At 51.7% G+C, this 26,520-nt stretch overlaps 2 long non-coding RNA genes across 2 annotated transcripts in view; both read left to right on the top strand.

The window, feature by feature from the left end:
* The first annotated feature begins 1,159 nt into the window (after nucleotides 1–1,159).
* LOC128311095 (uncharacterized) lies at nucleotides 1,160–5,880 on the top strand. Its single transcript, XR_008289048.1, has 3 exons — nucleotides 1,160–3,275; nucleotides 3,814–4,674; nucleotides 4,794–5,880. It is a non-coding gene; the product is annotated as an uncharacterized LOC128311095 (long non-coding RNA).
* A 47-nt stretch (nucleotides 5,881–5,927) lies between these two features.
* Nucleotides 5,928–26,520, top strand: part of LOC106980389 (uncharacterized) — a 57,869-nt gene continuing 37,276 nt past the window's right edge. Inside the window, exon 1 of the long non-coding RNA XR_003416318.2 lies at nucleotides 5,928–6,235. This is a non-coding gene — a long non-coding RNA (uncharacterized LOC106980389). The remainder of the gene's footprint in view (nucleotides 6,236–26,520) is intronic.

Raw genomic sequence — 26,520 nt, 5'->3', positions numbered from 1 at the left:
CCTGCGTGAAGGCAAAAACACATGAGAGAGCAAGGCAGAGGGCTTGGAGTTTTATATGGGACACAGGGAGCGCCAGTGATGTTTGTAAAAGGCGTTCCACTGAAATAGCCATTGGAGAGAGAAAAGCGTGCATATATGTGCACCGCGGGATGGATTTTCACCGAGAGGACGCATCCGTGTCACCTGCATACAGATCCAGAAGCGGAGCACGGTCAGTACCCATAAAGTTTTACATCCCCTCCTGTCACCATGTGTCCCAAGGGTAAGTTGTCCCGACTTCTCACATCCATGTCATGGGGTAGTGTTGCCTGCTTTCAACTTTATAAAAATAGAACCAACTCTTCTTTAATTCCTCATCGGGAGATACATCCTTATTATTGTAGGTAGTTATACGTTGTTTTCCCCTCAATGTAGGGCAGGGCTCAGCAAACTTTCTGTAAAGGGCCAGATACTAAATACAGGAGACTTCTCCGGCCATTTGATCTCTATCACAGCCATTCGGCACCGCTGCCATTGGGTGAAAGCAGCCATAGACAGTCTTCAAACCAATGGACGGCTATGTTCTGATAAAACTTTATTCACGAAAAACAGCAGCCTGGGTTACAAACACAAAGCCGTATTTCCCAGTCCCTACCGTGGAACACTCCATTGTGTGGATATACCACATCTGATTCATCTGTTCTTTTGTTGAGCTTTTGGGGGTAGGTTGTGCTTTGAGACCATCTGTGAATAATACTGCCGTGAACATCCTTGTACGTGTGTTTGGGGCACATACGTTTGCATTTCTGTTGGGGATAGTCCCAAGGAGCGAGACTGCCGGGCCGAAAGTTACACATTTATTCAACGCAATAGCTTTGGCAAAGTGGGTGGCCCCGATTTTGCACCTGTCCACAACCAGCAGTGCTGGGGCTTTCTAGTCGCTCTATTTGTCTGCCAGCACTTGGTGTTTGAGACGTGTTAAAGCTCAGCAGCACCTTTTTGTACACTTACGGCCATTTTGGGTGTCTTCTTTGTGAGGTGCCCCTTCATTTGTACCTTTTACTTATTTCTTTAATTTTTAAATGTTTATTTATTTTATTTTTGAGAGAGAGAGAGAGAGAGAGAGAGAGAGAGAGAGAGAGAGCATTCGTGCAAGCAGGGAAGGGGCAGAGAGAGAGAGAGAGAGAGTCCCAAGCAGGCTCATGCTGCCAGCACAGAGCCCAACGTGGGGCTCAGTCCCCCAAACCATGAGATCATGACCAGAGTCGAAATCAAGAGTCAGACACTTAACCAACTGAGCCACCCAGGCGCCCCACATTTGTACCTTTTAAATTTGCATCGATCACACTCTGCCCGGATGGTACAGCTGTCAGCCTCCTTTGAAGAATTTGGTTTTCCTTTCTTCTCTAAACTCAGGAGTCTTCAGGGGCCCGTGTTCTGCTGATGTTACTAATTTGTCTTTAATTCCAGAATCTGTGAGATGTTAGCCCTCTAGGAGTTTGTTGAGGTCCTCTTCCCTTGAGGAATTTTGATCTTGTGTCTTGCATGTATAATGACGATTCTGAAATTCAGAAGCCTAAGAAGCCTAAACTGTCAGAGATTGGGACCTGAAAGAATTTAGACAGTGGGACCCTTGCTGGGCTCAGGCTGGGAGCCATGATGGTGCACACTGCGGTTCATCACTGAACCAACCCAGGTTTCTGAGTCTAGGTGTGAGCAGTACCTGATGTCTGTATCTGCCCCGGTCTTCTTGAGAAGTAAATCTGTCTGAGGAGGGAAGGTTAGCGATAGTGCGTATCATTTGGCAGATTCTGAAATAGAATACTTTGCATGTGTGTGAGAGAGAGAGAGACACACACACACACAAGGAATATGACTGATGGCTGCGGAATAACTATGGCTTATATAACCCACGTAAAGCCCAGTTGCACTGAGGTCCAGTATGACAAGGCATCTGTGTAAAAACAAAAACAGTTTAGCAGCCCCAAATTCACCAAGAGTCATTTGAATATATATTGGAGCCTTTTGAATAGTGTGCCAAAGAAGGGACCCACGGATAATACATATCAAAACTTCTTTTTACAATCCTTCTTTCTACAATATACAACGGCTGCCATGAGGTTATTTGCTCCTCTTTTTATCTCCCACTTAAACAAAATGACATAAACCAAAAAAACTCTAACTCAACCCTCTTGTGCTCTTTGATTTTGATCCCTCTCCCTTATTTCCCCAATCCGTTTGAAGTCCCCAGCTGAAGTCCTCGAAGTTCCCATGGGAACCCCCACTAGCCCTTCCTTAATTTATCTCCCTTACGGATTCTTGCGTTCAATTGAGAAAAGGCTCAGTCACCAATCAGACAAGACTCCTTCCTGGATTGGGGAGGAAGAGAGCAAAAACAAAGCTGATAGAATTTTCTTTAGGGTTGAAGATAAAAGAGGCCACGAATACTCTCATGAGTTCATATTTGTGTCCTTGCCAGCCTTAGATTCTTGGATATCGTTTGAAACTTAAAAAAAAAAAAAAAATTACTTTTAGGGAAAACTGGTCTCTTTGATTTGATTCTTGCAAGTAAGGACATTGAGCCATGACCATGATAGGAACCCGTATTTGAGGCTTCAACTTCTGAGGACTAATCATGACACAGGTACCAAGAGCCCAAGGTCATTATTTGGGCTGACCACATAGGCAGTCTGGCTGACACGTACCGAATCTCCCAGGAGGAAGCACACTCTGCATTCTGTTCAGGCCCAGTGAGCTACACTTATCTGGGAATGGTGGGAATCCTCCTGCAGCCCACCTTCTCAGATGCCACCCAGGGGCCAGCCTTGTGAGCAAGTCTTTCAAAGGAGACCAGCCAGGTCTGCTACGGTCACTGGGTTTGCACAGTGAGACATTTAAAATGAATGAACCCTCCCAGCAAACTCTATGAAGCCACATAATCATTTTCGCCATTGCGAGGAGAAGAAACGGAGGCTCAGCGAGGGTGGAGAACTTTTCTACTAAGCGATAGTAAGTGGCAAATGCTAGAAGGAGACCATGTGAAACCACAGACCATGCCCTGCTGTCTCTCAAGTATTTATTTCAATTTTTAATTAATAGCCAACATTTACTGAGTCTTTTCTATGAGCCAGGCACTGTGGTAACAGCTCATTTATACCTCACTTCATGAGACCTTCTGTTCCTCTTATCTTCATTTTACAGATGAGGAAACTGAGGCACAGAGATCCTGAAGATTGAACATCAGGTCATAATAATCAGGACCCTGCCTTGGGTGCTTTTTAGGCCCAGACACTGCGGTAGGCATGTTATGTGCTCATTAAAACTTCACAATATCTATATAAAATAGGCCTGCGGCAGCTCCAGAATTCGGGGGTGGCAGGGAGTGAGGAATGGCAGTCTGATCGGAAGGAGGGTTGGGGTTTTCTAGCCCTTTACCTAAGATGGAGAGCTGGTGGTCCACCAGAGAAAAGGAGGAGGTACCTCCAGAGGAGTAAGTGCCACTTTTGTTCCCAGTTTACGGATGAGGCTCAGGAGTATTTCTTTTAAATATTTTACTTATTTTTGAGAGGGCGCAAGCAGGGGAGGGGCAGAGAGGGAGGGACAGAGGATTGTGCTGACAGCAGAGAGCCTGATACGGGGCTTGGACTCATGACCCAGGAGATCATGACCTGAGCCGAAGTCGGACGCTCAAGCAACCGAGCCGCCCAGGTGCCCCGAACCTCAGGAGTTATCAAGTAACGTGATTAATGCCACACAGCTCCTGGGGGCGGGGGGACGGGGGGAACCCCTGATTCCAGTGTCCCAAGGCATGTTCCTCCTCTGTGTCTCTATCAGCTTTGCTGAGCATCTTCTCTCCGGGGACCCCTGTAGAGCGGAGCTGAATTGGAGGTGAAGCTTAATGGAGTAAAGCAAACACGAGGAGGAAATCAAAAGTTCCAGGAGACAAGTTCCACCAAACTGGAGCAGATTGCTTCCAGCAGAAGCAAAAGCAACTCATTTCCGGAGTCAAGAAAGAGGAAAGCAAGTGGAAACTTCCAGCGTTGGGGCCTCGATGAGTGTTCAATGCAAAGTGCCCTGTTCTGTTAGGTGGAGACAGCCGTGTAGCTTCTACCTCATTCTCTCCCACACATATGCCCCACCCTGGCCCCTACCCACCAGAGACAGAACTTCCTGGTGGGGGGAATAGGGTTTCTTGGAATCCTCACTCCCAGAGGAGAGGGTGTAGACCCAGCTGAAGAGAGAAGCTGAGAGTTTATCCAAGCCCAGAGAGGCAAACCCGTGCCTCTAGCGGACAGGCAGGTGCAGCTGGAAGGGAACAAGTTAGTTAGAAGGCCACGGTGGCCAACCGTTGTCTGGCCCTGCTTCTCTGCCTGCCTGCCCGCCCCAACACCTGTCCTGAAGTGATACGATTTGTGAAACAAGGCCCCTGCCAATCCTCTGGACAAAGTCAACAACTCGTGTTGATTCTGCTGATTCTAAAAAGTAATGGTTGCTGTTATCCTAATAATACAATGTAATGGGACGTTGAGCTTATTTTTAGGCAGAATTCACACGGATTTTAGAGCATCATATGGTCTGAAGGGGACACTTCTCTTACATTTTCCTAGAGTTTAAAGGGAAATTAGGGGCACGTGGGTAGCTCAGTCCATTAAACATCCAACTCTTGATTTCGGCTCAGCTCATGATCTCCCCTTGGTGAGTTTGAGCCCCGCAAGTTGGGCTTGGTGCTGACAGTGTGGAGCCTGCTTGGGATTCTCTCTTTCTCCCTCTAAATAAATAAACCTTATTTTTTTCTTTTTTTTTTTTTTTTTAAGGTAAGTTAAATTCATCAGCAGAGATGGCCAATGCAGGCATTTACCAAGGACTCTGGGGGCAATCCTTACAAACACGTGGGATTGTTTCAAGGGCAAAGGTAACAGCTCAGCAGAGAAGTGGCTTCTGTTTCCTACCTTGCAACCCCACCCAGTGAGCCCAGCCCAAGGATGTGACTAGTGCCTTCCCAACACTAGGAATCTGAGGACAACTGGGTGCGCCCTTCACTCTTGTACGTTCAGGCCGACAACATCGGGCAGGTCGCTTTGGCTCTCCAGGCCTCAGTGGCCTAATCTGCAAAAGGGAAATAACCACGCTTTCCGATGCTGTTAGGTGAGCCCATGGATGGCAAATGTGGGGCACTGTAGCATCTGGCGCTACGAGGCGCTTCACATACACTGGGAGCGGCTGCTAAAGCCACTGGGACCATGAAGCCACACTGGGCATGTGCAGCGAGGGCAGCCCAGGGATAGAGGCAGCAAGAAGGGCTTGCGCATCGGCTCCGGGTACCCTGAAGCGACTCCCACCTCTGAGAACCGTCAGTGGGCGTCTGCCACCACCGTTCCTTCCCCTTCAGCCTTCCTCAAGCTTCCAGAATTCCCTCCAAGGCTCGCACCCCACCTCCACGCAGCCCACGCTTGGGCGATGGGTGACTCCACCCCTTTGCTCCAGGGGTAGGCCCTGATTGGCTTACAGGGAGCAGGGGTTTCCACACGAGCCAGTCATTGGTTTGCAGGCGAGCATGTGACCCGGGGGGGGCCAATCAGGGCGCATCTTGTTTTGTCCTGTGCTTGCCTTCTGGGGAAAGAGCCTACGTGCGGAAGGGTGGACCCGCTGGGGTGCGGCCGGCCTTGCAGAGGTTTTGCTGAGCGCGCAGAGCTGAGAAACCGCAAACACTTGCGCACCGGTGGCGTTGTGAAGCTTCTGGATCATCCACCTGGAGGCTTGAGCTTACGGCGCTTTCTGCGTGCGTGATACCGATCCCCTCCATTGCGCCAGCCAGTTCAAGTGGCCTTTCTCCATGACTCGTAACTGGAAACATCCCGTCACACGGAGCTTTTATAAGACGCAATCGTCTGCTTTCATGTCTGCCTTGGAGAGGACAGTAGCCTCTTTATTACCCTCTGCGTTCACGGCTTCTCACCAGCGTCTAGGACACCTCAGGCACTTAATCGTTGCTTGTTGAATCCATCGGACATGACTTACCCCGTGGAACTTGGCGGTCTCTGTGAGAAATGAGGAGACACGTGGTTTTGAATCTAAATAGGATGTTGAGACAAGCTGAGACCAAGTCCCAGCGCTAGTCCTACGAGCCGTCAAGGTTGTCATCCTTAATCCTCCTTGAAGTGACCGTATAATGCTGTTGTGAATGACAACCCCGTATGAACCAGCTGGGCCTCGGGGAAAGATTTACGGAGAGGAGGGGAGGGTGTCTCCTTAAAAGGTACGTTGGAATTCTCATTGAAAGAAGGAGACGGGCCCCAAATGAGGTGTCTGTTAGAACACTTTTGGTTCAAATGGGACAGAAAATTGGTTGCCAGATGGCTTAAGCGAAAAGAGAGAGAGGGTGAGGGAATTTATTGATTCGTGTGAAAGAAAAATTCGGAGCAGACTGATCCTCAGGAATGTGAATGTGAGCAGGACCCTAGCTTCTGGCCATCACTGAGCTCTGCTTTTCCTCCGTGTTGGGTTCTGTCTCCTGCTCTGCCCGGGAGCAAGAGGTGACAGCAACTGCCAACAGTACTCCTCATGGGTTCACAGTAAGTGGGAAAGAGTGGGGGGGTCTCGTACCTCATTGGCCCAAGTGTCTGTCCCGGAAGTAGTGGGCGTGGCTAGGAGGTGTCATGCTTTGATTAGTTTAGGCTTCGGTTGCATGTTTCAGCACTTTGGTGGCGTCCCATTGCCCATCCCCGAGACTAGGGCACTATTGCTGGAAGGGCCAGGGATGCTGAGAACAAAAACAAGAGCTGTGGGCTGCACACAGCGGTGGATAGGAAAAGCGGAAACAAAGAGGGTGCACATTCTTCCAGCTCACGCTGTGAAAGGCCTGCCCCTCATCAGACCTTGTGCTGGGACTACAGGGATGCATGAGAGACAGGGCCTGGCTTTTTTTTTTTTTTTTTTTGAGAGAGAGAGAGAGAGAGCATGAGTGGGGGGGGAGAGAAAGGAAGACAGAATCCACAGCAGGCTCCAGGCTCCAAGCTGTCAGCACAGAGCCCAACTCGGGGCTGGAACTCACAAACCATGAGATCATGACCTGAGCGGAAGTACGATGCTTAACCGATTGAGCCACCCAGGTGCCCCGCAGGGCCTGGCTTTGAGGAGCTCACAGCCCAGAGAACTTGTGGGAGTTTTATGCCCATGTGGCTTAGGATAAGGATGAGGCGTAGAGTGGGGCAGGACCTCTGAGGTTCCGCAGCCCCATACCCCTTATATTTCCATTCAGTGTGAGAACCCCAGGTCCCATCAAGAAGATAGAGGGGATGTAGGCCTGCCTAGAGAGCCCTGGAGGGACCCAAGGTGGATTGAATCTGTGTCTCCGTTTGAGGAGGAAATGTGGCTTCAAGGATAGGGAGAAGCTTAGCATTTAAGAGAAAATAGTTCCGGGGCACCTGGGTGGCTCAGTCGGTTAAGCGTCTGACTTGGGCTCAGGTCGTGATCTCGTGGTTTGTGAATTTGAGCCCTGCATATGCTGTCACACTGACAGTGCAGAGCCTGCTTGGGAATCTCTCTCTGTCCTTCCTCTCTCCCAAAATAAATACATAAACTTAAAAACGGGAGAAAACAATTTCTCTAGGCGGTGCCTTTTTTTTTTTTTTAAAGGCAGAGCTTGTCCCTTATGCTTCTGGGCAACCCTAGAGCCTGCGTGAAGCCTGGCACATAGCAGGCATGCAGTCGGGGTGAACAAAGAATTTCTTGTAGCTCTCCCCTCTCTCCCCACTTCTTTAGACTTGGCCTCAGGGGGTGAATATTGCCTTATGATTTATTCTGACCACTTTACAGTGTGAAGCCCAGTGCCTGGCACATAGTAGGTGCTCAGCTGTTTGGTTTCCTGTCACCTCCATAAATGCATGGTGCATCATCAGGCCTCAGAAAAAGAAGGGTCTCTATCCTTGTAAACCTTGCTATGGAGTCAGGGCTGACTGATTCTTAAACATGCAGAAAAAGAGACTTATATAATAGACTTAATGATAACGATCACCACTTGAGCACCTACTACATGTTAGACTCTGTGTCCCAGGAACTTGACAAGTTCTTTCAAATCCTCCACTAACCCTTCAACATGGGCCCTATCCCCTTTTCCTAGATGTGGCCCCTGAGATGTGGAAATGGTGGGTAATTAGGTCATTCCTTTAGAGCAAACCATGGCCCATGGGTCAACGCTCACCCACCACCTGTTTCTGTAAATAAAGTTTTATTGGCACATGACCTCAGCCATTCATTTACATAATGTCTTCAGCTGCTCTAGCACTACAACAGCAAGTTGAGTAGTTGTGACAGGGACCATATGGCCCACAAAGTCTAAAATATTTACTATCTGGCCCTTTACTGAAAAAGTTTGCCTGGTTCAGAGAAAACGTTCGAATACTTTATTTTTGCTAGGCCGGAAGTCAGATCAGGAAAGGCTTGGTAAGGAAATGAGACTTGCTGGGCTGGCCGAGGATTACCACTGCAGGGGGTTGAAAGGGGAGGGACAGGACTGCCTTCGTTTCGGGACAGCCAGTCTGGCTGCTGAGTGAACTGTCAGTAACAAACCAGAGTGCGGGCAGCGAAACCTGTTAGAGGAGTCTGTTGAGATAATCCAGGCAAGAGGAGGCTGGGCTGGAAAGTGCCAGCTGGGTGAGAGCTTTAGGAGGGAGAATCACCAGGAGTTGGTAACTAATTTTCTGTGGGTGGCGAGACGGAGAAAGGAGGAATCAGGGAAATACCATAATTTGGTGGGGGGATCAGAGGTGTCATTCACTGAGCAAGGGGGAGGGGGGGGAAGGGGGAGCCAGAGCTGGGAGTTCAGTTTAGGAGGTGTGGAGTTTGAGACTCCTGTTGGATGTCTCAGCCAAGATGTCCAGCTGGAGGTTGGTATTATGGGTCTGGAGCTCCGAGGGAGGGACAGGTGCGCCCCAGAAGGTGGTGGTTTCCGAGCCTCCAGTGTACAATCCACAGCATGAAGAGTGAGGCCAGCAGCAGGGTGTGGTTCAGACCCGGGGCTGAGTTCTTGAAAGCCCACGTTCTTGCAGCTCCAGCACGGGGCTTCTCCTCATGTCCTCCCGAGGCCATTTCTTGAGCCTCAGGAGCAGCCGCAGCCAGTGAGGCGAGTCTGGGACCCCGCAAATCCCAGCCCAGCCTCCAAATGGCCAGGACCTCCTCCAGGCCTCAGAAGCTGGGAAAGAACATTCTCCCTAGAGCCAGAGATCCCAGGAGCGCCAGAGGCTGTCACTCTTCCTGAGAAGTGGACACCTGGCACACAGACAAGGCCTTTGCTGGTGCCTCACGCCCCCAGCTGTGTTTCTGCTCCCAAGCGTGGCTCTGGGGAGCTGGGCCGTACGTCCTCCACCTCCCCCCCCCCCCCCCCGCCCTCGTGGGGCCATTTTTCTGGAATAGTTCCCTTCTGTGGGCTCAGGTGAGTACTTGCCTGGCGGAGAGAGCTGGAACGCGCCCCAGCTGGCCCTCAGGTACCATTTTGAGTGTACAGAGCATCCAGAAGGCGCGCCTTATATGGGCCTGGGAGCGGATGGCACGTGGGAGGCATCCTGCGTGCTGGAAATGCTGTGCGCCTTAAAGAAGGCTGAGGAAGTCTTTTTCCTCTAAAGATACGACTAGTGCCTCGGATTTATTTTTGCCTCGAAAGATTTCAAGGCTGCCTGAAACCCTGAGAGGGCTGGAGGGAAGCAGGGCTCCCCAAGCGGCTGGGTGTGCCAGCAGAGGCGCTCAGGAATCCCTCCATCTGGGAAGACGCTGGTTCTCCCCGGTCAACGCCCCGGCTGACTTCTGCTCTAGTCGGCCTTTGGAGTTTTGTCTGCCTCTTCCCCCTTCTAGAGGGGACTGTCGCCCCCCCGTGTGCCACAGACCAGTATGGGGAAGGGTGGCCCTCTTTCCGTGACTGGTAGTCTCTGCCCCCTGGCCGCCTCCTCACGTCTCAGTCACTAGCCACTAACTAATGGTCGCTTTACAAATCAGCACAGTTTTAGTGGCAAGTGACAAATTCAAGTCCAGCCGCCTTAAGCCCCAAAGGGAGTTCACTGAAGATTTCAGGAGGGGCGTTTACTTTCAGGTAAAATAGGGATCCAGGTGCTCAAATGATGCCATCTGAACTGCCTGCCTCTGAGCTCTGCCACCCTCCGTGCTGGCTTTATTCTCAGGCAGGCTGGTCCCACGCTGTGGCAAGATGGCCGTCAGCTCCAGGCTTACACCTACAGGAGCTCGGCAGAGGAACAGCACCACTTTGCGGATCAACACGTGGTAAGGATCCTGGAATTCAACGTCCAGGGCCACCCAGCTGGAGTCTTAGGCCATTCCTAGCCCATCACGGGGTGGGGGTGGGGCCAGGACAATGCTGTGTTCTCACTGGCTGGGTTTGGGTCACGTGTTCAGCTCCTGGAGGAGGGGGTGGGGTGGGCTCCAATCCAAGCTCCAGGGACTGAGTGTGGCTGAGTGGAGGTTCTGGGCCCTGAAGGGGCAGTACAGGGGACAGAGGGAAGTAATGGATGACTATTATGCTTGGTCCCTGAGCACGGTGATGTGGAAAGGTGGTCTGTGAGCCGGACTGGCCCTCGTGACGGAAGGAAGTTGTAATGGCGGAATGTTGTATACGAGGGAGCTGTCTACACAGGGTTAAGCCAGGCTTTGGAGTCCAGTATGGGTGTGTTGGGGGTGGGGGGTAGTGAGAGGGCTGGGTGTAGGTGTGAAGGGAGCCAGCACCTGGGATTGGGATGGGGGATAGAAGCTCCAGAATGGGGTGGAGGATGTGCCTCCAACTTTCTCCCTCTTGCCCTCTCTACTCTCACCTTCCTTTCTTTTTTCTTCCCTCCCTCCTCAAATATTTGAGTACCTGTTTGTTCTGGGCCAGGCACACATTCAGCGCTAGGGGACACACAGATGAACAAGAGGGAAGTGTTTCCTAGCTATTAGGGCTTATAGTCTCCTTCGGGAATAAGAACTAATAGATAAATGAGATCATTTTCAAGAGATGAGCCAGAGAGTGTGACTGAAGTGTGGGCAGCTGCTTTCACCAGGGTGGTCAAGGAGGGCTTCTTGGAGGAGGTGACATTTAGGCAGAGACCAAATGATGAGAGGGAGCTGACCCTGGGAAGGGTAGGGGTGGGAGAGGAAGGGACAGCGAGCATGGTGGCCTTGAGGTGGCAAAAAGCCCTGGTACTTGAAAAATAGGCAACAGCCCATGTGGGTGGAGCCTGAGGATGGAGAAAGCGCTGGAGGTCAGAGTAGGGCTAGGCAGGAGCAGAAGGCCAGGGGAGATGTACTGGAAGGGAATTGAGCACTGCTGCCTCCTGGTCTAGGTGGGAGGATGATGGAGCCGTGTTGTGGCTCGGACCCAGCCTCCTAAGAGAAGAAAGAGAGGCAGGAAGGATCATTGTCCTTCAACACCAGTTCTGTACCAGCTGCCATCTATCCATGGCCCTGAACCTTCAGAAACATCCTGTGAAAGGTGTGCTCCCATTTTACAGATGAGGAAAATGAGGCTCAGTGAGGCGAGTGGCCCCAGGCCTCTTGCCATACTTTGTGAAGCTATAATTTGAACTTGGGTCTTTTCACCTCCCAGACTCTGCCTCCTACATGGATCTGCCTCTCGCCACGCACATTCAAATGCGGCAGCAGTCCAAAGTGATTTATCGCTTTTCTTTCCTTCCCGCCGCCTCTCGTTTCCTTTCTTAATTTCCACATCTCTGAGCTGAAACAGGCTGGTATTTAAATTTGCCAGTAGCAGAGTAGCAGATGGGGGTGGGGGCAGCGTTGGCCCCTCAGAGCACAAGGGATGGGAGGCTGAGCCCCACCTGGCCGCCGAGCAACAACCCCCCCCCCCGCCCCCCCGGCCAGATGCTCCCCACAGCGCGTGCCAACGCCCCCCTTGCCCAGCTCCTGAAATGGTTTTGGAGTAAGAAAGAAGATCTGCTTCTCCTAGCACGTAAATGTCACTTTACTTCAAGCCTTCCTTTTTTATCAGCGCACTTGGAAAGTGCCTGCTATCTCCAAAGGAACGGTTTTGGTTTCATCTTCCAAATGCCACCACAGTTGGTGCCGGCACAGAGCTTAATAGCAGATTATTTTTACAGCTTGTACTCTTCCCCGTCTTTGAATCCTGATACCATCTTAGCCAGACACGTGAGAGAGGAAGTGGAAGGTTGCCATCATCAACAACCCATATGTCCTGCATTATAGGGACTTTCAGGGACCTTCCTTGGAATCCCTAATTCTGGGATGAGACACAGGGCCCCTGACACAGGTTCAGGCTTCAGAAATTTACTGCAGAAGAAAGAGTTCCTGTTTCACCTAGACCTTTTGTCTTGCCCGTCTTGATTTTTCCTGTGCAGTCACTTCTGGAAATGGGACCTCAATTCTCTTTGGGCATGACTGCTGCCTCTACCCTTAGTTCATGCATTTTGGGTAGGGGTGAATTCCACTGTTACCCCCTACCCCACCACCATTTTTAGAAGTGGTCACATGATTCAGGTTTGGCCAGTGAGTGTATTTTTCTCTCTGATCTACCTTGGTGACTCAGACACAAACAGGAAGCCCATGCCAGACCAGCAAGATTTGGTTTGGGGACTTATATGGGAACTACTGGCAAAGAGAAGTTGTCCCGCTAGGAACTGGCTGAATGGGTAAGATGGAGACCGGAAGCTGCTGGCAGCCAGAGTGCTGGGAGAAAGTGTCTTTGATAGTGAGGCCAACACAGAAAAGAAGAGCTAGAACTTGGGTGACAGGGAGGGAGAGATGGAGTTCTAATGAGATCACTTGAACATCTGGATCCAGCCATTCCTGAAGCTAATTAAGTTTGGAGTCGATAGGTATATGCATTCGTAAATTCAGTTTGATGGCAAGAGTACTGACTAATAGCTATTGGTGTGATCCTGGCCGCATAAAGGAACTTGGTCTCTGAGTTTCCCCACCCTCACACGTTACTGCAAAGATACGGCTCATAGCAAGAAGGAAGAAAGATAGGGGCAAGGCATAGACCCCACTTCTCACCTACATGGACACGTGGGGCATCTGTTGAAGGCTCAGCTGCTCTCTGGGGATCCCCAAGAAGGATGTTCAAAGTATAAAGGGCAGGGCTACTTGCTGGGACAAGGTTGGCAATCGGAGAGGAAATGCAGGGTCACAGACTGAAGGCCTGCCCTGGCCCCCTTCTTGCTTTAACACAAGGGCCTCGGTCCTCCAGGTTGCAGTCAGCCAGGGGCTCTCACGAGTACTTTTGCCTTGCTTATTCACTCCCAGAATTGCACTTACACTCAGCAAATAGTTACCAGGGAGCATGCCAAGTCCCGGGGATTGAAAGACTTGGGTTTGGATTCTTGCATTCTTGTCTCCCTTAGTAACCACGTGCTGTCGAGCAGGGTCCCTAAACCTCCCAGGGCTTCCTGCTCCTTGTCTGTAGATCAGGAATAACCGCATGACCTGCTTCAGAGGGTGGTTAGGAGGACTTCGTGTTTGGCCCTGGGTCTGGCACATAGTGAGCCACTGCTAAGCATGTGCCAAGGTTACCGTTCCAGAGACGATGATATCCTAGTCCCTGTGTGTGTGTGTGGGGGGGGGGGGATGATGAAAGTGGCTCAGGTTTTAGAGAGTTATATAAATGGATTATTTCTATGTTGTGTAGTTGATGATAAGACAGACACAAGCCACTTGTACAGGCAGCTCTGGGAGCCCAGAAGGAGAGCGACCTGACAGTAGGTGGGATTCGGAGAAGGCTTCTTGGAGGAGGTGACCACTGAGCTGGGACTTGAGGATTGAATAGGAGTTGGACCAGAGAATAGCAGGGCATAGGGGCATAATATGAGTGGGAAGTTGTGCCCAATTTGAGTAGACAGTGGGATGTGATGGAACCAGAGAGTCAGAGGGTAAGAAGAAAGTGGAAAGACGATAGCAAGAATTCGGGGCAGATCCTGGGAGCAGCAGGGAGCCTTGGAGAGCTTACTAACGAGGGAGCGGAATGGTCAGATTTGAGTTTTAGGTGTTTCCCCCATCTGCTGTGAAGGGAGATTAGAGGGACAAGTCTCCTTAGAGGAGGAAAGTTGTTGGGGGCATCTAGATGAAGCTAATGCGGTCCACAGACAGAGGGGATGGTCTGGGGGGAGGGGCAGGGCCAAGACAGGTGAGAGGGACAGAACTCAGCTGGACGAAACACTGAATACAGCCAGTTTCCATCTGATCCTCGGTTCCCTTGACTGTGATTTGAAAACACATCACGTGTGCCTTATAGAATGATGGGTTGCTTACCGAGATCTCTAAATGCTGACGTCATCTCTCCCCAAGTGAACCTCATATTTTTTCAGCCCATCTGCCATAGCTGGGTATATTTTGCCTTGATCAACCATTGTCGTCTTTTTAATTTTTTTCCATCCCAAATACCGATCCGGACTCGTAGCTGTAGGTCAGATTCTCGAAGCTCTTTATACGCCGTAGCCCTGGACCACTTGCCAAATACTCGCCTGTGCGTTATCCCACTTTGTTTTCACAGACACCCCACGTAGTAACTGGGATGGAGATCCTGGTGTCCGTTTCAGACATAAAAGAACAGAGGAGCTGGGAACTTAACTAACTGGCCTAAGTACCTGTTAGAGCTACCAGATTTTTATTTCTGTTTTATGGGTATGTATTTGTTCTCTGTGCTAATACTTAAGCGTGAAATTGCATTTTAATTTTTTAAATGGTGTTATTTATTTTTGAGAGAGACAGAGCGTGAGAGGGGAGGGGCAGAGAGAGAGGGAGACAAAATAGGACGCAGGCTCCAGGCTCTGAGCTGTCAGTGCAGAGCCTGATACAGGGCTTGAACCCACGAACCGTAGGATCATGACCTGAGCCGAAGTCAGACGCTCAACCGAATGAGTCTCCCAGGCGCCCCTGAAATTACATTTTAAGAGATGTTTGAAATACAAGGATGCCCTTCTTTTGCCACAGGTGGTAGATGGCACGGACTGGTGTTAGCGTCCATTTCTGATTCTGTCCTTCTGTTTCCCATACGCACAGGCAAGAAAGCGCCCGATTCCGTTTCCCAGAGTCCCTTGCTGCTGGTGTTCTAGATGTTACTTAGGCCTGGCCAGTCAGTTGCATGCATATAAGATCTGCTTTTGCCTTCAGGCAGTTTGCTCTGTTTTAATATTAAGCTTCTGTGACCTTAGCACATGTTCGTGGCTGTTTGTTGGACAGACTACAGGAGACGTGTGCTGCCTCATGGCGCAAGATATTTGTTTCAGAAGTCCATCGGCACATTAAATGCATATGCAGACACGTTTTCATTGACCAGCGACCAGAAACTCTTACCGCAGGCAACACTTTGCTCAAGAGCAACCGAATTATACACAGCGCAAGAGGCTGATCCCTAGCTGTATCACGTAGAACTGGGTTGGCCGCACACAGCAAGAACCTGACCAACAATGGCTTAAACAAGTAGATGTGTGGTGGGCAGGGAGCGCCGGGGGGGGGGGGGGGGGGGGGGGGGAGTTTGTTTTTTCACACCAGACGCCCAGAGGTAGGGAGTTGCTGGCATGGATTTAGCTGCTCAGAAGTGACATCTTGAACCTGAGCTCGCTCTTTTTTATGTCTTTCTACTTTGCTTTCCTTCACATTTTGACTGCTCTTGTCTCATGGTCACGAGAGGGCCCCTATAGACAAGAGGTCATTCAGCTTTCCGGCAGCTGCCGACAGACACACACGGGGCTTCACCTGTTTGTAGACAGAAGCTTTGTTTGGTTGCTTCCTCTGCTCTGGGTTTGGCCAGGATGGCACCAAGCTTCCACCTGCCGTTCTCACCGAATGCCAACAGCAGCCGACATCAGCGGTCTGCTCCGGGAGCAGCCTGAGCCACACAGGTCGCTCGCTGTAGTGACTAAGGCAGGCACCGAGTACAGAATTTTGTCGTCGTTTCAGTTGTAAAAGCTGATCCAAAGCCACACAAAGTGACAAAAATTCACCAGCCTCAAAATGTGGTGATGAGCAATGTTGATCAGCCTGGCTCAGTTATGGAGTCTGGGTCTCGAGCCTGACCCTCACTGCTCCCTTCCTCGCTCTGACGAATCTATGCAGCGGGTATCTTCTGCCCAGATCTGATAGTCACCACTGGGTGGCCCCTGTCTGTGCCTGTCACGGGATCTGGGAGAGCTGGGGGACCTCTAATTACAGGATTTATATCCTATGGTCCGAGTCTCAGGGAGCTGTGGTGAGCATTTGGTAGGATAGTCAGCCTCATCCCTTGGCCCAGTGCCTGACCCTAAATGAATTTTCCTATTCACTGTTGGAGGAGGAGTTGTGTGTTCAGGCAGAAGATCGCTTATATTCAGGTAATCGCCGTTTACAAGGAATATTTACATACATCATCTTATTTAATCTAGCCCAGCGGGTATCGGCACCCCTGTTTTATAGATGCATTAACCAGGGCTCAGGAAGGCTGAGCGTCTCGCCCAAGGTCACATAGATCAGGTCAAGTGCAAAATGTCAGGGGCTGCCAAAAAGCTGAGAAATCGAGATAAATTACGTCGGGGTGCAATACTTTAAAAATCGAAATCTAGGGGCGCCTGGGTGGCACAGTCGGTTGGGCATCCGACTTCAGCCAGGTCACGATCTCGTGGTCCGTGAGTTGGAGCCCCGCGTCAGGCTCTGGGCTGATGGCTCCGAGCCTGGAGCCTGTTTCCGATCCTGTGTCTCCCTCTCTCTCTGCCCCTCCCCCGTTCATGCTCTGTCTCTCTCTGTCCCCCCAAAAATAAATGTTGAAAAAAAAAATTAAAAAAAAAATCGAAATCTATACAAAACGGATCCATGGCAAATATCCACAAGGCAAAATATTAAAAGTTTTTTAAATGTTTTCATTTATTTTTGAGAGAGAAAGAGAGAGTAAGCAGGGGAGGGGCCGAGAGAGGCAGGGACAGAGGATCCAAAGCCAGGCTCCAGGGTGACAACAGAGAACCCGATACGGGGCTCGAACTCACGAACTGTGAGATCATGACCTGAGCCGAAGTCGGATGCTCAACTATCTGAACCACCTCAGAATATCAAACTTTTAAACAAAGACAGGATCAGCCTGACTGATGTTTTCTTTGGCTCAGGCTCCAGTAGGGCTTGGCACGGCTGGGGCTGACCCTGTGCTGGCTGCCGGTGGCCGAGGTGGCCCCCACAGCCTCGGCCGTGCATCCTACTTCACGAGATGCACACGGAAGCTGTGGCCTGGGGTGGCTTCGACTCCTGCTGGCGTCCAGCACTAGAAGTAACAGCCCCACGCTATCACGTACAGTGACAGTTGGGGGGGATGGCCCTCAAAAATGTTGGGGCGCTGTTTCAGTTCTAAAAAGAGGAGTGGATGTGAAATACACAAAAATGGCAGATTCTACCACAAGGGGACAGTACCTAACACACAGGACCGTCACTGCAGTGGTGGGAGATTGGGCTTGGGGCAGAGCCAGACTTTGGCCGGACGTGCTTCCTGATGTCTGCAGGTGGGTGCAGGTGTCGGGGGGACAGCTGGTGCCTGGGTCCTCGCCCAGCCCTGATTCTGCAGAGTCACACCCTTCTGCTCAAGGCTGCTCGACCTGTGCTTACACTTCACTCTCGTTCCTCATATAAGGCAGTCGTGCAGAACGTTTAGGCCACTTAGTTGTCACCCTGATCTCTTTTGATCAAACCTGTCTATTTTTACACTACTAGTGACCGGGTTGTGCCTCCATCCCGCCCCACGGTAAGGAGTTCCGGGGGAGGAAAACAGCGGGATGAACAAATCCCTGATTTCCCGGGGAAGGAGCCCAGCAAGGCGTAATGAAGGGCTCGGGTAGACCTCCAGCAGTACTGAGAACGTCTCTTTACGCCATACGGCGAGAACAGAAGCAAGTTTCTCCTAGAATGTTGCTTCTCAGAGGGTCACCTCTCCTATGATGGCAGGTCAGGTGCTCAGGAGGCAGGGCCAGGGTGGCAAGGGTCAGTGGAAAGGTGGCCTATCCTTGGTCGTCTGCAGGAGCCAGGGAGTGGCCGGGCAGAGTCATAGTCCCTATGACCCCCTGTTGGTTTACACTCATCTGCTTTCTTCCTTTTTTTTTTTTTTTTTTTTAAGTTTATTTACTTATTTTGGGAGCAAGAGAGCATGGGTTGGGGAGGGCCAGAGAGAGAGGGAGAGAGAATCCCAGGCAGCCTCCACATTTTGCCAGCGCAGAGCCTGATGTGGGTCTTGCACCCGTGAACCGTGAGATCGTGACCTGAGCCGAAGTCAAGAGCCGGGTGCTTCACACGCTGAGTCACCGGGGGCCCCTCCACCCTGTCTGGTTTCCTCATGTCTGTCGCCTGCCTTGCTGTCGCGGAATTAACGTCTGGCTTCTCCCGCATTGAGACGAAGCACTTGGCGTCCTAGTGTCCGAGTATCTGGACACACGACAGCAGAGGGGTTTCAGTAGCTCTCCCACCCTCCAGATCAGCCTTTAGATTACCGTTCAGCAAATACTCGCTTTCTTCCTACTCCCTTCAGCCTCTGCCCAAGAAACATATGCCCTGTCCCACTGAGGTTGCCCTTGACCTTGTGATTTGTTTTGATCAATAGAATGAGGGTAAAAGTGCCAGTTTTGAGCCTAGACCATAAGGAGGATCTCACACTTCCACCTGCCTTTCTGGTAGCTCCAGATTTTACCCACGAGAATAATAAACTCCTGGGTAGTCGCTGTCTTTCCATCAGAATAAACACATGTAGCGAAAACCCGACTCAGCTTTCCCACATACCTTTGAGATGGTGATAAATTCTCACTGTATACTGCTGAGTTCTGGCGTGGTTTGTTATGCGGCAAGAGCTGACGGATACAGAGCTGAGGGCTTTCTGAGGTTCGAGAAAACTGATAGCAGTGAGCATCAGTGGCGCTGACTGGGGCCAGATCAACCTCGGTTTGACCCTGGTAGGCTCTTGTACTTATCTCCTGTGAGCTGAGGCATGCTGCTGCACCCTGGCCTTTGAGGAATGTCCTTGTGCGATAAATATGGATGGTCACCTCTACCGCGAAGGGCTGTTGTGAGAATAACACAGATTGTATCTCAAGAACTGGAAACGTAGTAGGTCCCCCGTGCCTTGCTGTCATTCCTTTCCGAGTGTTGCCAAACTGTTAGGTTTCGAGAATGGCTTTGTGAGCCCCTGTGTCACCAGAAGCCACTTGATAGAAGCCTTAGAGATAAAGATCCAGGCCCTGGAGTGATGCTGGCTCGCTCCAGTTCTGGCTGCACACCTTACTAGCCGGGTGACTTGGGGTAAGCTACCTAATCTCCCGGCATCTCAGCAGTTAAATGGGTTGAACGGCATTTCCTAGCTCCAGGCTGCAGGAAGGGAAGGGTTCTCTGAGACAGGAGCGGGTCAGGAGGGCAGGAAGGTGGCACCCCGTAATAACAACCTGCGGGCACGGCCGCTGTTCATGATGCAGGACTTCAGCATTCCTGTCCCACCTCCTCACCCTTCCTCTCTGCCAGCGTTGCTCTAAGTAGGACCCGTGGACCACCTACCGTAAAATCACCTGGCCGGTCGAAGGTGGTACTCGTTAGAATTCAGACTCCCGGGCCCCGTCTCTGACGCATAGAATCAGACTCTCTGTGGACGGAACCCGAGGACAGAACCTCTCTGGGTCCTGGAACCTGCATTTCAACTGTCTCCCGGGCTCCACCCTGGTGGTGATCTCATGACTTTGGCTGAGTGGCACAGAGTCCATTTGAGATTCAAGTTTGAGGCACTGTCTTCGAGGCAAATCAGAACCACCCACTGTAGCCTTTTGGTTTTTGTCGACAGAAGGTGCGTGGCGAAGTTGCACGTCTCTGGGTGCCCGTGTGGTGTTGGCTGTGTACCCCAGCCTGGGAGGTTTAGAGAAGTGGCCAGGTTTCTGGGGTGGGCCTTGAGGGCCCCGGGGCGGTTCGCCTCGGAATCATCAGTGGTCCGGGTGCCTGCTGGGTTTTGTATGCCCCAAAAGCTAAGAAAAGTTTTTACCTTTTTCCACTGTTGGAAAAAGTCAAACTGTGCGGTTGATTTCAGTGATAGGGAACAGTAACTTGGGAACCCCAGTTAAGCAAAATATTCTCATCTGCATTCCATTCTTCTCATTAGTAGACTTGTATTCTTATTATTTTTAATGTTTTTTTTTTAATTTTTTTTTTTTTTTGAGAGAGAGAGAGAGAGAGAGAGAGAGAGAGAGAGAGAATATCCCAAGCAGGCTCTGTGCTGTCAGCACAGAGTCTGACGCAGGGCTCGATCTCACAACCCTGGGATCTTGACCTGAGCCGAAATCAAGAGTCAGACACTCCAACTGGCTGAGCCACCCAGGTGTCCCAAACTTGTATTATTCTTTGAAACTGCACTTAGTGACTGTATTTTGAATTTCATCAATAAAAAAATGTGTGGAGATTTTTTAAAAATCTTGTTAATACCATACATAATTCAGTTCTGCCTCTTGACCCATAATCTAAAATTTTGATTCTCTGGCCCTGGGTAAAAAAAAAGTTTGGTATTTCTGGTCTGCCCTCTGGAGAGCTGTCTCGCTAACCCCTTGGCTCCCTCTCCTGCGGGAGAGTCCACGAACGAACTGGTTGCAGATCTCAGAATCAAAACTGCCTGCTGGCCCCAACAGGATTCTTGGTTCCACTCTTTCCTTAATATCTGTAGCAGTTCTGGGGCGCCTGGGTGGCTCAGTCGGTTAAGCGTCTGACTCTTGATTTCAGCTCAGGTCATGATCTCCCCATTGGTGAGCTCAAGCCCCACGTCGGGCTCTGTGCTGACAGTGCGGAGCCTGCTTGGGATTCTCTCTCTCTCTCTCTCTCTCTCTCTCTCTCTCTCTCTCTCTCTCTCTCTTTCTTTCTCTCTCCCCTCCTCCCCCTCCATCCTCTCTGCCCCTCCCCTGTTCTTGCTCTCTCTCTCTCTCTCAAAATAAATAAATAAACCTAAAAACATTCAACTGGAGGGGTTTTACACACACAACCGTCAAAAGAAGATGAGAAGTGTTGTTCAGAAAATGCGCTGTCTGACTCTGGGCTGGTGCAGCCTTGGAGAGTTGCCCCTCTGCCGGCCCCCACCCCAGCCCTGCCCCCCCAGATCCAGGCCCCCCCCCGGAGTGTCCTCCCGACTCAGCCTGTGTTGTGGGCTTCTTCCCACTCGCCTCCCCCCTCTCCTGGAGGCTGGAGTCCCCATGGCAGAAGGAACAGAGGGAGCAGTCTGGGAAGCCGCTCAAGGCAGAAGGGGCACTTTGGGTGCCATTGGGCATTGTCCCCACTGCTCCCCACTTGCTGACAGACAACCGGCTGCTTCTCGGGTTTTCCATCCTTAGTCTTGATCCTCACATGGGGCTCCTCCTTCCTTTCTTTTCTCCGCCTTCAGAATTTGCAGCTGCCCCCTGCCGTCTGTCCCCTCCCCGGGACAGAAAGCAGAGAGCCAACCACCCCCAGGAAAAGAGAGGGTGGAGCCCAGGGCAGGGGGTAAAGGAGAAGCATTCAGATCACTGAGAAAGAGGGGCGCCCGGTGGGGGCTCAGTCGGTTAAGCGTCCAGCTCTTGATTTCAGCTCAGGTCGTGATCTCGCTGTTGGTGAGTTCAAGCCCCGCGCCCGGCTTTGTGCTGACAGTGCGGAGCCTGCTTGGGATTCTCCTCCTCCCTCTCTCTCTGCCCCTCCCCCACGCGTGGTGTGTGTGTGTGTGTGTGTGTGTGTGTGTGTGTATCTCAGAAAAATATATATTAAAAAAAACACTGAGAAAGAAAAGGGACACGGGGCAGAGAGTCCACGGAGTGGTCCTGTGGGCCCCTGAGACCCTAGAATCCCAAGCCTCACGCCAGCAAATGGATGCCCCCCCACGTTGGAGCAGCAGCACCCGAGTCCCCATTCCCCTGGTGGACGCGGCGAGATTTGGATTCTGTCATCTGACTCTGAGGTAGAGAAGCAAACGAGCAGTATTTCAAGGGTTCGTGTATGTATTTGTTGGAGCTCTGTGCCCGCCCGCTTGCGGGCAGGGGCAGATGCCGGAGGAGACGGGACAGCCAAGTGCGTGTCTGGCCCCGTGGCCGGCAGCCAGGCTGCTCTGTGCAGTGACACACAGTGTCCACTCCCCACAGTGAAGGGCATGGAGCCTGGAGACCATGGGTTTAATTGAGCAACAGTTTATACTCGTGCTGAATACAGTTTTCCAAAAGAATTAAAAGGAATCTTGTCATAATATTGTCCTAAAATTTGCTTTTCTCCCCCATCCTGAGCCTTTCAGTGAGTTCTACCTCGTTAATTTAACGGCTTTATACTTTTTCAGTTTTCTGCTGGTGCCAGAACTTATTCAATCCCCACCTTTGTCGAGGGACATTTAGGTGGTTGCTGTGTAGAACATAAATCTCACTCGAGCTAGATTCCTAGTCGGGACATTTTTTTTTTTTTAAGTTTATTTATTTTGCGAGAGAGAGAAAGGGAGCGAGAGGGAGAGAGGGGGAATCCCAAGTAGACTCTGTCCTGACAGCACAGAGCCTGATGTGGGACTTGATCTCACCAACCACGAGCTCATGACCTGAGCCGAGATCAAGAGCCAGATGCTTCACCAGCTGAGCCACCAGGCGCCCGAGTAGGGACGTTTTGGAGTAAAAGGGGTTTTGTGTATTTCATTTAAACTGATTCGGCCAAATCACACTCCAAGAAGCCTGGACTACATTCTCCATCAGGCGGCTTCATGTCGTATGGCCACTTACAGATGGGGAAACCGAGGCACAGAGAAATTCAATGATTGGCCGGATATCACACAGCTGATGGGTGGTTCGTGTGACCGCAGGGCCAGACCTCTCGGCCACCGTGCAGGTTGGAGAGATTGTACTGGATGGCTCAGGGTGCTTGCGAATGCCGTGGCTAGCCTGAGTTTTCACAGAAACCCTAATGAACGAATTCTGAATGCATAAAGCCGTGTCATGGGGGCCGTGATTCATATTTCCTTCGCAAACCTTCCTCTTAGCAGCACGCCCTTGGATGCATTTCGGCACGCGGCTCTGCCCAAGTTGGCTGTTTGTATACTTTTCCAGGAACCCTCTGCTGGGGAAGTTGGGGTTCACCTGTGAGCTAGGGGGGTACCACAGGCAGCCACTGCCTGCATCCACTTTGTTGATGAACGTCCACAGGGGACGTGCTGCCATAACTGCGTAATCCAGTAGAAGGCCCTGGCCCAGGAGGTGAGTGCTAACGCCAGGAATGACATCCGAGTGTGAGATGAACGAGCCGTGTCTCGGGGTGAGGCAGGGAGGGTGTGTGCGTCGGAGGGAGGGCAGGAGGCCGAGAAGACAGAACGAGAGCTCACCTTGCGGCAGCCAGAGCAGAACATGTTGTGTTGCTTGGTTTGGGGGTGATTTTTCCGTTCCGTTATTTTGGCCAAGAATTTTTGTGACTGCAAATAACAGGTACCTCCTCAAAGGAGGTCCAGCAAAAGAGGTAAATGTAGTTGCTCGCTGGGCAGGTGTTACCCGTGTATCTACCCCGTGCCACACACCGTGCCCTTGGAAACTTCAGTTCTCCTCGAGAGGAAGGTCACTAAACCAGGCACCGAATAAACGTACCCAGCATTGCAGATGGTGCGGGTACATAGTGGGTTGCTACTCGGTTGGAGCAGGAGGCCGTGGGGTAAAGCACCTCTGAGGAGAGAATGTCTGGGCTGAGACCTGAATGATGAGAGCCTGGGTTGGGAATTTGGGTACAGAACATTCCCGACACAGGGAGTAGCAAGTGCAAAGGCCCTGAGGCAGGAGTGGACTTTGCATAGCAGAGCAGCAGAGAAGAAGCCTGGTGTGTCAGGATGGACGGGTGGACGGATGGGAGGGAGGGAGGGAGGGTCAGGAGACCAGGCTATAGTAGGGGCCTAGCAGCCTCAGCTGGGATCTTATCCTCAGAGCAATGGGGTAGCCATTGGGGGCTCAGAAGGGGCAGTTAGCACGTTCCCGGGAAGGACAGGAAGTTCAGGGGTGGGCCCAGGCTGTCTTTCTGCCCTCCATCTGTCTGTGGTTCGTCACCTCACAGTGTCAGGACGGCCACCGGAGCCACCAGCATCCAAGGCGGGAAGACAGGGTTAGGAGGATGCCTGTTGCGTCTGTGACACAAACAGGAATAGAGCCTTTTCCAGAAGCCCCGGTGAGCTTCCGCTTGCAAGCCCTCAGCCAGAACTGGGTCCTGGTGGCCGCTGTGAGGAAGGCCGGGATATGGAGCGTTCCCCCAAGGGAAATGGCCCGACCGTCATCGTCGATCACCCTGAACCTGCCACACAAACCAAGGTTCTCAGACCAGCAAGGAGAAGGCCCGCCCTGGGAGGTAGCGGAGAAGGGGAACTCTCAGGCCAAGTAAATTAAAAATTGTAAATTAGAGGCCCGTCCAAGGTGCGGGGCCGTCCGCGCCCCTACCCACCCCACGCCAGCGGATGTTGCGGGGAAGGTGGCCGTCTCCGGTGCCCCTGGTGGAAGAAGGCCCTGCAGAGGCGAGGCCTCTGTGTTGGGCAAGTGCTCCCTCTAGTGGCTGCACAGAGGTGAGCCCTGCAGGCTCCAGGGAGCCCCAGGTCTACGCGGGCAGAGGGCTTGATCTGTCCATCCCGGAGCCCGGAAGGAGAAGGGCCCAGTGATGCTGGTACGAGTGAACACTTCCTGGGCACTTGCCGTGTGCCAGGGACCCTTCCGTGCAACTTACAAATATTAGCTCGATCCTCTTGGCAGTTCTGCATGGTCGGTCCCAATCATGTTTCAAAATTTTAGTGACGGGGGCCTTTGCCCTGCCGTAGGGACAGGAATCAGACCTGCGTCTGTCTCACACAGACACTGTGCTTCCAGCCGGCAGATTTGGGGACTGTAACATACACCCATAAGTATTGTACCCGGGGGACAGTTGCGTTGATCATGGATTACATCCCTCTGTTGTTGTAACTTGCTTACTTAAAAAACCATGACTGGGGACTTGGGTCCGTGGAAAGCCCGGGGCCCGATGCTAAGTGCTATAGGCCAGTCCGCACACTCCCCTGGACAGAGGCCCAGAGCAGCCGTCAGATGGGCCAAGGGGCTGGGGCCCGAAGAAGTCAAAGAGCCTCTGTGCCTTATGATTTGGAGGCCAAGCTTATTTCCTCCATAGACTTCTGGAGGCGGGTAGGGATGGAACTGATTAGAGAGGTTTGTCACAAAGGCTTGTCTGAGCCCTAAGTGACTTGTGAGGATCTTAGATTTTGCATAAACCAGCTTTTGTTTGGCTCAGGAAACATCTTGACACGGACACCTAATCAGGGCCCCTCAGGGTTTGAGGAAGGCCAGAGCCCCGCTCCCTATTTGAAATAAAAATTTCGTCTTTAAAAGCCAAAGGGGAACGTGAAAATTATGGTTGGTTTTCGGTGTGGGGTTTCATAAAGTAGTACTTTTCACGTAAAGTTCAGTGATCATTCCTCTAAGTTCAGGAGTCTGGGTTGGAGGAATTGACGAATGAATGGCGGCGGGGGGTGGGGCAGATCACCTTCCCACCCTTCTCCCCCCTCTGTAACGGGTGCCAAGGGGCGGAATTGTGTGAATTGTACAGACGCAGGTGCTGAATTCGAGCAGAGAGAACAAAGCATCCAGCATCCCTCCAGTTCCCGGAGAAGGTGGCGGAAACAAGGCCACCCCCACTTCAACTAAGCAGGTTCCTCTGCGTGGTGGGCGGAGGCTTTGGGGCCAGGGCAGGGAACAGAGAACGGGGCCAAGGAAATTTCTCACCCAAGCTGAATTCTTGACCATCCGGCCTCAGGGCTTGGGGTGAGATTAACCCTGAGCACCACCCCATTCAAAGGATGCACTGAGTTCGTTCTAAAAACAGAAGAAATGATTTTGAGTTCCCAGCCTTTGGGTAACGATGAGAAGAGTTAGGACTTTGGATTTGGTTTCTATTTCTACCCCCGTGGGGCTGTGTGGTTTTGGGCTAACCTCTTTGAACTTCTGGTTCTTTACCTTTCAGGTTGGTTTGAAAATTACCTCTTCCCAGGCAGCCATAGGAGAAAGTGGGGTCCATTCGGCCGACACTGAGGGTGGGCGCCTGAGTACCGGGGGCCTGTCTGCCCGACACTTGGGGTGTGGGGACTTGGGGGTGCCAGTCCTGGCCTCAGGGTCGTGGTGTGGTGTGTGCAGGATAAGGCATTGGGATTCCTAGAGAGATCGGTGCAGGGGTTGGGGAACCCAGGGCAGGCTGCCGGTCCCACTGCCCGTGGCTCAGAGAGAGGGGTCCTGGGAGCCAACAGTACAGTGCTAACAGCAGGGCAGACCCAACACCTGGGGAGCGGGTACTGTTCACCATTTTGTCTTTGCAACAGCCCTGTGACTGAGGTGCCGTAGCCCCATTCAGCAGGAAACTGAGGCACACGCCAGCTTGGATCATGCCGGAGGCCCTGTTGACAGCCAGTGGCAAGGTGGGGTCTCATGCCTGACCCCACAGACCTCAGAACTGATTGTTAGAGTGGGGAAAAGAGCTCGTGCTGGGGCAGGGTGTGACATGGGAGGTGTCCGAACAGTCGCCCATGGACGGGTGTGACTGGCCAGAGACAGGATGCTA

This window comes from Acinonyx jubatus, chromosome A3, assembly GCF_027475565.1.
Source record: "Acinonyx jubatus isolate Ajub_Pintada_27869175 chromosome A3, VMU_Ajub_asm_v1.0, whole genome shotgun sequence".
NCBI lineage: Eukaryota > Metazoa > Chordata > Mammalia > Carnivora > Felidae > Acinonyx > Acinonyx jubatus.
This window is presented reverse-complemented; position numbering and strand designations above follow the sequence as displayed.